The 14,024-nt window shown below is 28.6% G+C and overlaps 1 long non-coding RNA gene across 1 annotated transcript; it reads left to right on the top strand.

The window, feature by feature from the left end:
- Nucleotides 1–521: 521 nt before the first annotated feature.
- On the top strand, nucleotides 522–2,247 carry LOC149514719 (uncharacterized). The gene is made up of 2 exons (XR_016327973.1): nucleotides 522–952; nucleotides 1,812–2,247. It is a non-coding gene; the product is annotated as an uncharacterized LOC149514719 (long non-coding RNA).
- Nucleotides 2,248–14,024: the final 11,777 nt, after the last annotated feature.

The raw sequence follows: 14,024 nt of genomic DNA, 5'->3' as shown, positions 1-14,024 counted from the left end.
TCTATTTCTATTGCATGTCTTACATTTCATGTACCATCACAATGGATTGTTGCTAGGGATGGTTATCAAATTTATGTGGATAAAAAACTTCCCTAAAGCAATTCTTGAAATTATCTTTTACAAGAGTATTTTTTACCACTAACACATGGACCTCATTACAAATAGTCAAAATTATATATGTCTCACAGCTTACTTTATAGACAATTATTGGAAACTTAATAAAAGGATATTAAACTTTATCCTATTTTTAGTCCTAAAAGTAAGGCTATTAGTAGGACAATTAAAAAATGTTTGAGTGATTAGTGGATTGATAAAGTTTTTATTATTACAATTGATAATGCTAGATCTAATGATATTACAATCTCATACTTGAGAAAAAATTTTAACAATGCAAAAACTAGTATTATAGGAGGCAAATATCTTCACTTAAGATACATTGCTCACATCGTTAACGTTATTATGAGTGATGGGTTAAAGGAAATGATTGATTCAATTGCTCATGTTAGAAGGATAATTAGATATGTAAGACAATTAGCCGCTAGCTAAGTTTTAAGAGTGTGTTGCCAATCAACATATTCAAGTAAGAGCTTGTTGTGCTTAGATGTTAGCATTAGGTGTAATTTCACTTACTTGATGTTAGAACAAATTCAAAAGTTTGAAAGGGCTTTTCGAAATATTAGATATGTTGATCATTACTATAGAAGTGAACTGAGATGGGGTGTTTGGTCAAACCATAGAAGGAAACCCCAAACAAAGCACCAAGTCAAAAAATCCACAGCCTAAAACTGGCACAGACCACCATCTGCTTCGCTATTGCCGTCCTTCGATCTTCACCGGAGACCAACATGGGTCTTCTTCAGGCTTCATTTTTAAGCCTGGGTGGTGATTCCTGGTTGCTTTGATTGTGGCCTGGTTCGAGTTTCCTTTTGGGAATTGATTTGGGTTTCCTGGGGTATAGGTTTATTGGCTTTCGGATATGGATTTTTTCTGGATTGGGGGTATTGTGTATAAGGCTAGTAATGTTTCTTCTTGGTTGTGTTTAATTGCTGATGGGTTCTCTTTTCTATCGATTATTTATTGCAAGTTGTGTATGCTAGTTTTGATTGCTTGATTCTCTGTTTTGGACTTGCTGCTCTTGATTCTTCTTCTGATTTGCGCGGTTGAAAACTGCTAATTCCTTCTTTGTTGAATTGCTTATCGATTGGTGCTTATTGCTATAGAATTACTTGAAAGCTTGCTATCAAATTGTTGCTTGATTGTTCTATCTATAATTGCTTGATGATGTTTCGTTGAATTTTCGACCCCATTTGTTTTGCTGCCAATTGCTACGTCTTTTCTCTGTGAATTTTCTCTCGATTTTCTTTGTATTTGCTTTTTTTATAAGAATCAATTCCATTTTAATTTAGAACAATTTTAATGCTCACCAGGTGATTTTCTCAAGATTGAGATCAAAGAAATTCCAAAATCATTAAGTTCAAGAATCAAATCTGAATCCCACACAATCTACGAATATTGTTAAATTACCAAGAATCAAATCTGAATCTTAGCCAATTAGCATTTTTTTTTTTTACTTTGATGGATAAAAAAATAAAATCAAATTAAAAATTAAAATTAAAATCAATTAAGACCAAAATCAAAAACAAATATATATATATATGTATATATTTGAGCATTTAATTATTGAACACAAAATTTTGCATTAAGACTTAATTGACAATCGAAACCGGTTTTAATTCTAATAAATTCCCGAACAAAATGAGTGGATTTCTTTCTCTTTTCGTCTCGGCTGATTTTTTTTTTTTTTTGGACAGGTAGATTTTGTTTGGTGGCAACGTTGTGATGGGGTGATTTTGGCAGTGAGTGGTTGGTGTTGGTGGACATTGGCGGTAGCCGCGGGCAATGGGTTTGGCTTAGTGGTGGCTGTTGGCCATGCTTAGTGGGTAGAGGGTTTTGGGTCGAGTCTTCTTGCTCCTAAAAAAATCCGCTTCCTCTATCGATTTCTCTACTCAGTTTTATAAGCAGTTTCGGATTTTAGGTTCGCAGCAAAAATTTAGGTAGAAATACGGTGGGCAAGAAGGAGGGCCGTTGGCAGCTTAATTCTGGCTGCCACAGTCGCTAGTAGGGTGACTTGACGCTTTGGTGGGTAAGGTGGCCAAATTGCAGGGCTGATAGCCCCTGTTGCAGGTGGTTTTGTGTACGGCAATTCTACCTCCAATTAATTAAAAAAATCCTTTTAATCCGGTCCAATCAATCAAACCCAAACAACAAATCAGCCCAATCATCAACTTTGATCCAAATTTGTTAAATCCAACCCAAATAAAATTACATCCGACCTAAACGGCCAATTGCGCCTCCAAAATAGTTGCATCCCATTAGAACGTCAAACCCAATTTGAGAAATCGAACCTAGTCTTCGAGTTTAACTAATTAACGAGTTGGACATGATTATTAGACTGAACAAATTAACGAAAAGTTGAGATTAAAGCAATAATTGCTCAACTAGCAAACGGATTATTAGATTTGACAATTTAAATTATTTTATTATATAAAATATTATATTTATATTATATTTTATATAAAAATTATATGTTATAATTTATATCAACATAAAAATATAAAATATAATTTTTTAATTTTATTAAATTTAAATTTTAAATTATATTGTCTTTATTATTTTATTTATATTATTTTTATATTATATTATCATATCGCATTTTAAATTATCAAATTTATGAATTATTTTATATATTGTTAGAGACACGTTTGATAAATCAAATAAAATTAAGTGTTTATAATTAAATTTATTGTATAATAACTTATTTTAACTGCGAACTTAATTCAGTGTTACTTTATTTATTTGTTTTCTACTTTTTCTTTCAGACATTGCTTAAGAAAAAAAAGAGGGGCCCGTACTGGAGCACGGGTAGTGTAATTAGTTTTCTTTTGAAAATCAAGCTTTCTTGTTTTTCATTCTTCTTATTGATTGGGAAACATATTTTTGTGAAAAAATACGTAAATTTTTTGTTAATTTTTTTATTTTTTAATTCTTGTTAGGTTTCGTATGTTTATTTTCAGATTAATTTCTTTTGAATTTTTTTATTACCAAAAGTCATTTTTTAAAAAGCCATTGTCGTTTTTTTATTTGTTTTTTTAATTTTTAATACCAAATATTATTTATTTAAAAGATAATATCAAGAATGATTCTTAAATTAAAATTAAATATTTAATATAATATTTAAATTTTAAAAATTTTTAATATAATATTTAAATTATAAATATATTAATTAATATGATATTTAAAAAATTATTTATTAATCATGCATCATTATTTAGACTTAATAATATTAGAAATGAATAACAAATTTAATTAACAAAATTTATAATTCAACTAATTTATAAATATTTTTAAAATTCAGATATCAAATTAAATATTTTATTATATTTCAAAAACAATTAACCATTCTTAAAAATATTAACTCTTTGTTTAAAAAAACAGATGCTAGCTGCATTTTTTTGCTTTGCCATTCTTCCAGCTACAGTATGTCAAAACCTTGCTTGTAATTATTGTTTCATTAGTTTTTTTTTTTTTTTTGGGTCATTTAGATACCAAAATAATTGAGCATGCACATGTTCTCACTTCTCTTTAGATTCTGATCACAACCATTCGTTTGCAATCTTTACATTCCCTTAGAAATCATATTGTACTTGAATTCCTTCATGTCATCGAACTCTGCTGCAATCATTATAATAATTAAATACCAGCAAATGAAAAAATAAAAAAATAAAAAGAGAAAATTTTCACATCTTTTTTCTCTTCATTTGTGAGGTAAGGAGGTGGAAATATATAAAAAGTTATTTCCCCATAATGAGGGCAATTGAATACAACTGCAAAAAAAAAAAAAAAAAATTGTACCAAAATAACTGTATGATAATTATTCATTATTTGCGGGGTTTGACAATGCCGGGGCCTGGAATGATCCCATCAATGGTACGGTTGTAAATGATTCAAAAAATTGATGGAGGCAAATTACATAGGGAAAATGAGAAGAAAAATAAATGGGAGTTAGCAAATGTGCGGCGGGTCCCTTTTAGAGCTCAACAAAAGTAAAGTACAATGCGTGTATCTCACTATAATATTATAAAAATTTTAGGTAATGAGCCTCACCCCAATGTAATCCAATCAAGTTATTACATTAATAATTTTTCCTTATGACGTATCAATAGATCTCCAATATTTTCTTCACTAGCAAACAATTGCACAAACTTTCATTTCTATTTCATACGTGTGTGTGCATGCGATTCCTCACCTTTTAAGTTTATAAATTTTTTATATATAAAATACATAAAATTATAAAAAAATATTTATTTCAAATTGTCATAAATTCTAAATTAAGATATATATTTTAAATCAACTTTATATTATTATTATTACAATTATCAATAATTTAAGATTGAACAAATATATTTATGAGCGCATAAAATTATTTGCCTTTAAAAATATGTTGCTGCATAATAACAAACAATCAATTAATTAGAGATTTTTACGGATTAGTTTGGATTTGTGTTTGATAATAATAATTTATATGTTTGTTCAAACATAATTTAATTTGATATTTTAAATCTTAAATTTTTTTTTAAATTCGATCTAAATTAAAAAATAAATTTTAAGTCCATCAATTAAACTTAATTTATATAATAAATTAAAAAATTTCTTTTCTTAAAATATATAAAAATAAAAATTCACATATTTATACTTATATAATTATAATATTTTAATTATATCTTTTATTCAAGTTCAGATTTTAATTTTTTGTCTAAAATTCGACTTAAAATTTAAATTGATTTAAAAGTTATATCATAATCTATTTAAACGAGTTTTAATTTTTATCTAAATTTTTTTTAAAGTTAAAAAAATCTTCAAATTTGAATATATAACTCAATTTTTGAATAAATAATCCTAAACCCTAAAGCTTTTAACTGAAATCAATAGGGATTTAAATATTTGATCTTTAATTGTGCTTGCACTTTGTTGACCAACATAAACTCAAGATAAACTAATTAATATAGTAAAGGTTTTGTCCTTTTGAGTGTTCCCCTGTAAATGATCCTAAAACGTTTTCAAATTGAACGACAAAAGGGGCTGCTTTTATACGGTGAAGTCATGGTCGACAAGAGCATCATCAAAGTATATATGGCTTTTCCTTTGGAGTACACGTATGTTCCGAACTTTTGACATGGGTGGAGGAATATAATTTATAGTTTTCTCGTTGCTTTTACTTTGACGCTAGATGGAGGCCTACATTTTCTCCCACCAAATGATGCGGACACCAATAGATTGTCAGAAACTTAAAATAATAATAATAATAATAATAATTTAGGGTTTGTTAAAAAATTCAAATTAAATATTGTTGGTGGGGCTATAATGTCCAACATTAGGCTTAAAAGATAGCAAAAAAGAAAACATTAGAAAATGTTTTATGTATCCTAAAGTTGGAAGATATGGGTTTGTCGGTTTGTGGATCCATTTCCAAAGAATCGCTTATACATGCAACAAGATGACAACGCCTAAAACCGATTGAGTAATTTTTTTTTTAATTTTTTATTTTTAACATAAGAGTTTGACGCTAGAGATAAAAAAAAATTTTTAATTTATTAGATTTTATATTTTAAAAATAATTATATAAATCAGCTCACTTAAATTTTAAAGATAACTTTCTTTCTCATTTTCTCTTTTCCCTCATTATTTCTTCTAGCTTAATTTATTTTTTATATGATCAAGGGTATCTTTTCAAGTTTTGTTTTGATTTAATCCTATGCAGAACAATTTTAAAAACGCACTCTCCCTCTTATCATTGATATGTCGCGTTCAAGATTATTATCGAAATGTTTTCCACAAAAGTTTAATTCATGTTAACAAGAAAAAACAACTCATTCCTTAATCAACTTAACTAATCCCTTGTGAGTTCTTATAGCTTTATTTGCTAGACAGCTAACACAATTGACCAAGGACAGTCAGTGTAAAAATGCTATAGGATGGATGCAATGCCCTTGACATGGCCTTCATTATCACATGGCAATTTACATTGCTTCCTACTAAACATTAAAAAAAAGGCTAAACTGTTTTCACCTTACCATATATCCTATGACTATGAGTATTTGAGGGAATATGCAATTCCAAAAGAGATTCTATTCAAATGCATGAGCTGCTGAGCAATAGGACCTTTTAATTAAAGTTAATTAATAATCAATTTAAGAGCAACCCCAAAAGGCTTACCATTAAAATAATTCGGAAACCCAAAGGTTTGAAACTAATTTTTGGTCAATGCATCGATTTTCTACCGAAAACATGATAAGAGGGTATAAATTTACTCAAATGCTCAATTTCATTGCCTAAAATGCTCGTATCTGTACCAAGTCAACAAGCTTGTGGACAATCTGGCATTCAACCTATAACAGTTACACTATACAAACAATCAGTTTTAAATAATCGTACTATACTATTACTAAAATATTAAAGTAGAGATAAAATGTATCTCACATAATTAAGTTTGAAGTATTTTTTATTTTTGAAAATTAAAAACTTTTTATTAATAAATAAGCATACACGGCTAAAGCCATGGTACAAAATCCAATTTTCTACGGACTCCAAGTTTAACAAGGGGAGTTAGCAAAATAATTAGTTTGTCTAAAAATATGCACAAATGAAATAATCTTTACTCGAGCATAAAGGTTATGCAACTTGTTAACAATGTTGTTATACTTCCACGTGTCTTAATGGTTTTTTTGAACTTAGACGAATTTAAAAATAAAACAAAGAGTTATTATAATTTTTTTGTTGGATGTGATTAGTTATCTATTAAAATTTAATATTTTAATAAAATTTTAAAGTTAATTAAAATTTATTAAAAAGATAATTTTTTTATGTCTGTAAAAATAATTCAAATTCGAGAGTCGATTATGCGTAAGAAAAGATTAACACTCTCATAGCACCTGTTTAAAAATAATACTAATTAATTATGTGTTATCTTTTAATTTTGATAAAAATGATCCTAATTTTGATAGTAAGAATTAATTTTCTTAATTTTTTTGTTATAAAACATATTTTTATTTTATTATTTTTTTAGTATTTTTGGTTGGAAAAAATAAATAAGAACTTATTTATTGAAAAATTTTTAAAAATATTTCAATACGTTGATAATAATATTAAAAGAAACTTTCTTACCTAAGGATTTCTTATGAAACATTACTCGAAATTCTCAAAAATCCCATCATCGGTGGTTTATATTCATCTTTAAAATTCATATTTATAACGCATGTAATAAAATATAATAATTATAATTTAATTCCAATAATATTTTAAAATACATTTCCTACTCTAAAAAAAGAAAAATTTTTATTGAAAATTATTTTAAATACTCAAATACATTAGCGGCATTTTAGATAAATTTTTTAACTTAAAGATTCATAAAAAATCACTACTTTGACTTTTTTAAAATCTCATATTAGAAGAATTTTCTGTTACTTTTATAAAAATTATTAATATTTAAAAGTCATGTAATAATATGATTATCTATAAGTAAATTCATTTCCTAAAAAAATGCATATTCTATATTTAAAAAACTACTCAGATTAAAATAATAATAATAATATGAAAATTTTCATATTGAAAATAACTTTTAAATATTCCATTATGTTGGCGATATTTTTAGAAGACTTTTCTCACCTAAAAAATTATCAAAAATTACTCCTCAGACTTTTCGAAATCTCATAATCGGGATACTCATGATAATTTCAAGATTATGTAATGCAAATAATAAAGTAAGATATGCATACGAAAAAATTATTATTTTTATATTATACTTTTGCTACTCACTTTAATTTTGTCTTAACCACCTAGTTATTTCACATTGTTATTAATAATTTTAAAAGGGACAAAGTAAAGTAAATCTTGTTATTGTAAAATTTTCTAAATACCCCAATACTTTGGTGGTGTTTTTTAAAAGAATTTTTTCACATAAGAATTGTTTAGGAATCTCTACTCGAACTTCCTTAGAATTCCATAATCGGAGATTTCATTTACTTTTTTTTTCTTATTTAATTTTATCCTAATTCTAGATTTTTTAATTATTATTATTATTTTAATGAATCAAATTTTTTAAAAGATAAAATTAATTAATCATTATATTTATGTATTATTATTTTAATCTTATTATTGAACGAGTAATTATATGTTATTTTATTATCATCTAATATAATTTTAGGAAAATAGATTAATGAAAATATTTTATATTGAATAATTTTCTAAATAATGCATTATTTTGGTAGTTTTTTTTAAGAAAAATATCTTTACCTAGGGATTTTAAGGAATCACTACTTGAATTTTCTTAAAATCTTATCCTCAAAAATTATTATTATTATTGTGTTTGGTATAAATCTAAAGCATATGAAAAATAAATTATTCTAAAAGTAAATTGGAGCATGACATTGTAAATTGCATAAAAAATTACGGCAAGCATAAAAATCCATCCACAAGAACCAAAAATGAAATTTAACTTGTAATTGAACATAAACAAAATAAAGGAAATGTGCCTAGACTTACATGATATAAATTATGCACAAAAAATGAGCCTTACGGGGAGGAAGTAGATTTTTAGCATATCTTGGAGCTTTTGTTTATTATTAAAATAAGGTAAAATAAAAACTTATGATCCTCCACCCATGTTGAAACCAGCTACCCTACAATTTTCTATTTTTGTTTAAAGTCAGGAAAAATAAGAAAAGGGTACCCTGACAACTCCTAGAATTGCATTGCATGTCCTAGTACCTACATTTTGAAGACCCCTTTTTATTATTGTTTTTCTTTTAAATCATATCAATTTTAGAGCCTTGAGGCTCCTTGAACTTATCTCAATTTTTTCGAGTGCTTTATCCTTCCCAAGCAAACAACCTTTCATGATGTCAAGAGAAAGTAGAAGAGATTCAGGTATGAGCAGTGCGCTGTAACTCTATGGCAACAAAGAATAAAACTGAATACATACTTAACCTTTATACCTCTGTCTTTCCTATTCCATTTTATAACTTTCAGATTAAAAATACTTTGCTTTGTCGTATGTCAAGCAAGGACAATTCGAGAAGGAGAAACCTTAAGCTTTCATATGCATGGATTAAAATAGACCCTAAAATGATAGGAAAAGGTTCATCTATGACCAGTTTTTTTCGTTTTCATTTTTTACCTCAAAACTGGGTTTGAGATTCTTGGAGATAAAAACGTGAAGGCTGGACCCAGACTTGCTCAAAAGGCATTATCATTTTGGTTTGAACTCCCTTCTCTCCTAGGTTTTGACAAGGTATCAACTTTTTTTGAGTAAACAACCATAACCAGCAAACCAGCATAATATGACATTAATACAAAAGAACATTCTTGAAACAGAATTAGCTGCAACATCTGTAACATCAACCGAAAGGAGATATGGTAGTAAAAGAATGGAAAACAATTCAACTACAACTAAAAAATTTACATCAGAAAGTGGGCTGAAATTCAACGAAAGTGATTTTCTATTCCCAAATACAAACAAACCTGTATATGGCAAACGCAAAGCCAACAAACATGTAAAAGAGAAAGCTTTAATAAGCAACAGTCTTCATCAACCTAGCGCAGAGAAAAAAAGTTAACAATGGGAATAAGAAAAAAAAATATATATATCTACAGACAATTCATGGAAAACAAAAGGAACCCATGCAACAAGTGAAAACAAACTTGGAGTTTCTTCATTTTCTACATGTTATTTCTATAATCTCTACAACAAAATATTCATTCTTACCAACCGTACGTGGAAAAACATCAAAGACCTCATAAAAAGAACCTAAAGTTTATCATTCATGAAAATGCCCCAAGATAATAAAACAGATTGAAGGAAGCTACCTTTTTCTTACTTTTCATTTTTTTTTTTTACAGTCTTAGCTTTCTTCCCGTTGGCAAGATTTCTCTTCCTCTAGTATGGTTTCCCCTTTCGTCTTATGTTACCCCTTTTTTTTTTTAAATAAAAACTTGTTCCAAAGACCACTCTCCACTATTAAAGAAGCCAGACCTCTCATCTTTTTTTTTTTACCCCTCCTCCTCCTCCTGCAAACTCTCGTGTTTTTCTTCTTTTTTTTCCCTGCTTTCTCCTCTGGCCTCCCCTTTCTTTTCTGCTAGAAAGCCTTTTATAAGACTTGAAGGTCCCTCCTCTTCCTTCCTTCTCAAGTTTTTCTTTTGCTTCCATCCACTACCACCTGTAGAACATTTATTTTATGTTTGTTCTACTTGATAAGGAAGGAGGTAGACTTTCTAAAATTAAATCACCGACTCAAAAGATATAACTAATTTTAGGTAATTGTAAATAAATTACTCTGTATTTCTATTAAATTCAATAAGCCTTTTAATGAACTTACAAGATAACTAACAGAGTAAAAAACTCAAACAATTAACAGATAATAGAAAAGTAGAGAAAGTGACTGATTATTAGAAATTACCTAGCCACGTATAACAACCACTATAAACTATATCCTGAAAACCAACATTTGCTACCAATTATATCCTAAAAACTAAGACATTGAGCTCAAACATAAACTCAAATTTGAATCATTCTTCAACACTCCCGATTGATTCAAAATCATATACTCCAAGACGTAATCTAAAGTAGAAAATTGAAAGTGTTTTGGTGAGAAGATCTACTAGCTGCTCATCCATTCTACAATGCTCTATTTTTATTATGCCATCTGCAACTAAGTCACGAATAAAATGAAAGCAAATGTCAATATGCTTTATTCTCCCATGAAATGCTAGATTCTTTGTCATAGCAATTGCTGAATTGTTGTCATAAAAAAGTTTAGTTGTTCTATCTTGAACTTGACAAAGATCTACGAGAAGTCTTCTAATCTAAATTGCTTGACAAGTTGCTGAAGTTGCTATTACATACTCAACTTTTGAAGATGATAACACTATTGTACCTTGTTTCTTTGAACTCCATGTGATAGCACCTAATCCAAGAGTGAAAACACTTGTCATAGTACTCTTTCTATCATTCAATGAACTTTCCCAGTCACTATCTATGAATCCACATAACCTAAAGTTTTTAATTTGCCAATAACAAATCAAAAAATTACTAGTTCCAGCAATATAATGTAAGACTCTTTTTGCTGCTCCAAGATAATGTTTTATAGGATTTTGCATAAACTTGGATATTACACCAACAGAAAATGCAATATCTAGTCTAGTATGGGTCAAATAAATTAAAACTCCTACTAAGATTCTAAATATCTTTGCATCAGCCTTTTCTAAACCATCTTCAAGTTGTAACTTCTTATTCATGTTCATGGGTGTGGTAGCAAGATTGCAATTAAGAAAATTAAATCTTTTAAGTAGATCCATTGCATACTTCCTTTGTGAAATGAAAATTTAATCCTTATCTTGCTTTACCTTAAACCCCAAAAAATAATGCAACAAACCCATGTTTGACATCTCAAATTCCTTCATCATGTTAGCTTTAAATTCAGCAACAAAGAGAATCACATAAGTCCATATAAATAATATCATCAACATAAAGGTAAATAATTATAAGATCATCTTTTTCTTTCTTTTTCACATAAATAGTAGGCTTATGTTCATTCCTTGTGAAGCTATCGTGTCAAAAATAGCTATCAATTTTACTATACCATGCTCGTCTGTAAAGTGCTTTCTTTAGCTTGTACACCTTTATCTCCTTGCCTTTGATCACAAACCCTTTAGGTTGATTGACATACACCTCTTTTTTCAAGCCTTCATTTAAAAAGGTAGACTTGACATCAAATTGATAAATAGGTCAATGAAGTTGTGCAGCCAAGGCTAAAATAATTCTCACAATTTTAGATCAAGTAACTAGAGAAAAATTTTTTTCCAAATCAATACCTTATTGCTGCGAGTATTTTTTCACCACCAACAGAATTTTGTGTTTTTTTATGGTTCCATTAGTGTGGTATTTCATTTTAAACACCCATTTGAGGCCAATTGCATTCTTATCTTTAGATAGATTTACCATCTCCCATGTTTCATTCTTCTAGATTACCATCATCTCTTCTTACATTACATTTTGTCATTTTTTTTTTGTTTGCTACTTTTTCAAAAGTTGTAGGATCTGAAACAAGGAAAGCAAATTGGCAAGTTTTTATAAATATCCTTCAAAGATCTAAACTTTCTTAGAGGTGTTTCATCTGATAATTCTTCTAAGAAAAGTGAACTACTATGTCGTAAAGTTGAAAGTGAGGAGTGAGATGAGGAAACTAGTGAATAAAAACTACCTAAAAAGTTCATGGGGGTTGATTCAACATTTTCATTTGCTACATTCTCACTTGGATTCTCACATTCACTTGGAATCATAATTTGAGTTGTCTGGCTTATGCCATTTCACTTTCAACTTGTATCTTCATCAAAGACCACATTTTTGCTAATAATCACCTTAACATTAAGAGGATTATATAGACGATATGCTTTGGATTGAGTGCAATATCCTAAAAAAAAGTATTTTTTAGATTTTTTCTTAAGTTTATGATAAGCTTGAGAATTAACCAAAGCATATGCAACACAACCAAAAATCTTCAAGTGGCTTACTGTCAGCCTTGTACCTCTCTAAGCTTCATAAGGTATTTGATTGAGGACTACTTTTGTAAGAAAAAGATTTAGCAAGTAAATAGTAGTTACCATTGTTTTAGCCCATAAATGATTTGGTAGTTTTCTTACTTGTAATAAGCTTCTAGCCATTTTCATAATAGTACGATTCTTTCTTTTAGCTACACCATTTTGCTCTGAAATGTAGGGTGCAGTCAATTCTCTGTGAATGCCATTTTCTTCACAAAAAAGGTCAAACTCATTAGATAAAAATTTTTTTCCTTGATCAATGCAAAAAGTCTTTATGAAAGCTGCACTTTACTTTTCCTCAAGAGCCTTGAATTTTTTGAAACTCTTAAAAGTCTTTGACTTATTGGTTAGAAAATAAACCCAACTCATTCGACTACCATCATCAATAAAGAATAAAAAATACTTACTCCCACCAAGTGTGTAGTTTTCATAGGCCCACATAGATTAACATGTATTAATTCAAGGCATTCAGAAGCTTTCCACGACTGTCTACTTGAAAATTACTTTTTACTTATTTTTCATAAATACACCCTTCACATAAATCAAAAGATCCAATTTGAGGTAATCCGTGAACTATACCTTTCTTAATTAGTAACTACAAGCCTTTGATATTAAGATGTCCACATCACAAATGTCACAATTTTTATTCATCTTTCCTGCTAACAATAAGAGCTTACTTTTTCATGTTAGAAATTTTAAGTGGAAACATCTTATTTTGTTATTATATGCACATTCACCATAGGTTGCCCAAATTTATCTTTAATCACACATACTCAATTTTCAAACATAATTACACATCTACCAGCCTTTAGTTGTCCAACATTCAACAAACTATATGCCAAATTGGGAACAAAGAAAACATCAGAAAGTAAGTTTATTTTACCATTGCTTGCTCCTTCATTGTAATAGTATATTTTCTTTCAACTTGTATTTATTTGTTATCCTTAAGTCAGACTTGTAACTTTTATGACTCATCAAAATCCTTAAACAGCGATCTATTGAAGGTTATATGGTTCAAGCACCCACTATCTACAAACCAAACATCATTTGAAACTTTATTAGTAAGTTAATGGGTCATGAATAACTTACTTTCTTTGTTTTCTTTCTTCGCATAGCTCACTTGGTTCCAACAATTTGCCTTTACATGCCCAAATTTCTTGTAATTGTAACATTAGACAACACTTTTGTTCCTTTTTTGCTCACCAACAGACTACCTTTCTTATCCATCAAAATGGCCTTTTCCTCTATCTCTACTCTGTCCTCTTTCATGAAAGCCTTCTATACCATGTCTTTTGTCAATAGACACTTCCTTTCTAATTTTCACCACTTTCACTTAAAATGCCTTCTTATCAGTCTTCTTTTGTGATCTATTT

The sequence above is a fragment of the Durio zibethinus genome, chromosome 15, assembly GCF_047325235.1.
Source record: "Durio zibethinus cultivar Kanyao isolate XHJ-2024 chromosome 15, ASM4732523v1, whole genome shotgun sequence".
Classification (NCBI taxonomy): domain Eukaryota; kingdom Viridiplantae; phylum Streptophyta; class Magnoliopsida; order Malvales; family Malvaceae; genus Durio; species Durio zibethinus.
This window is presented reverse-complemented; position numbering and strand designations above follow the sequence as displayed.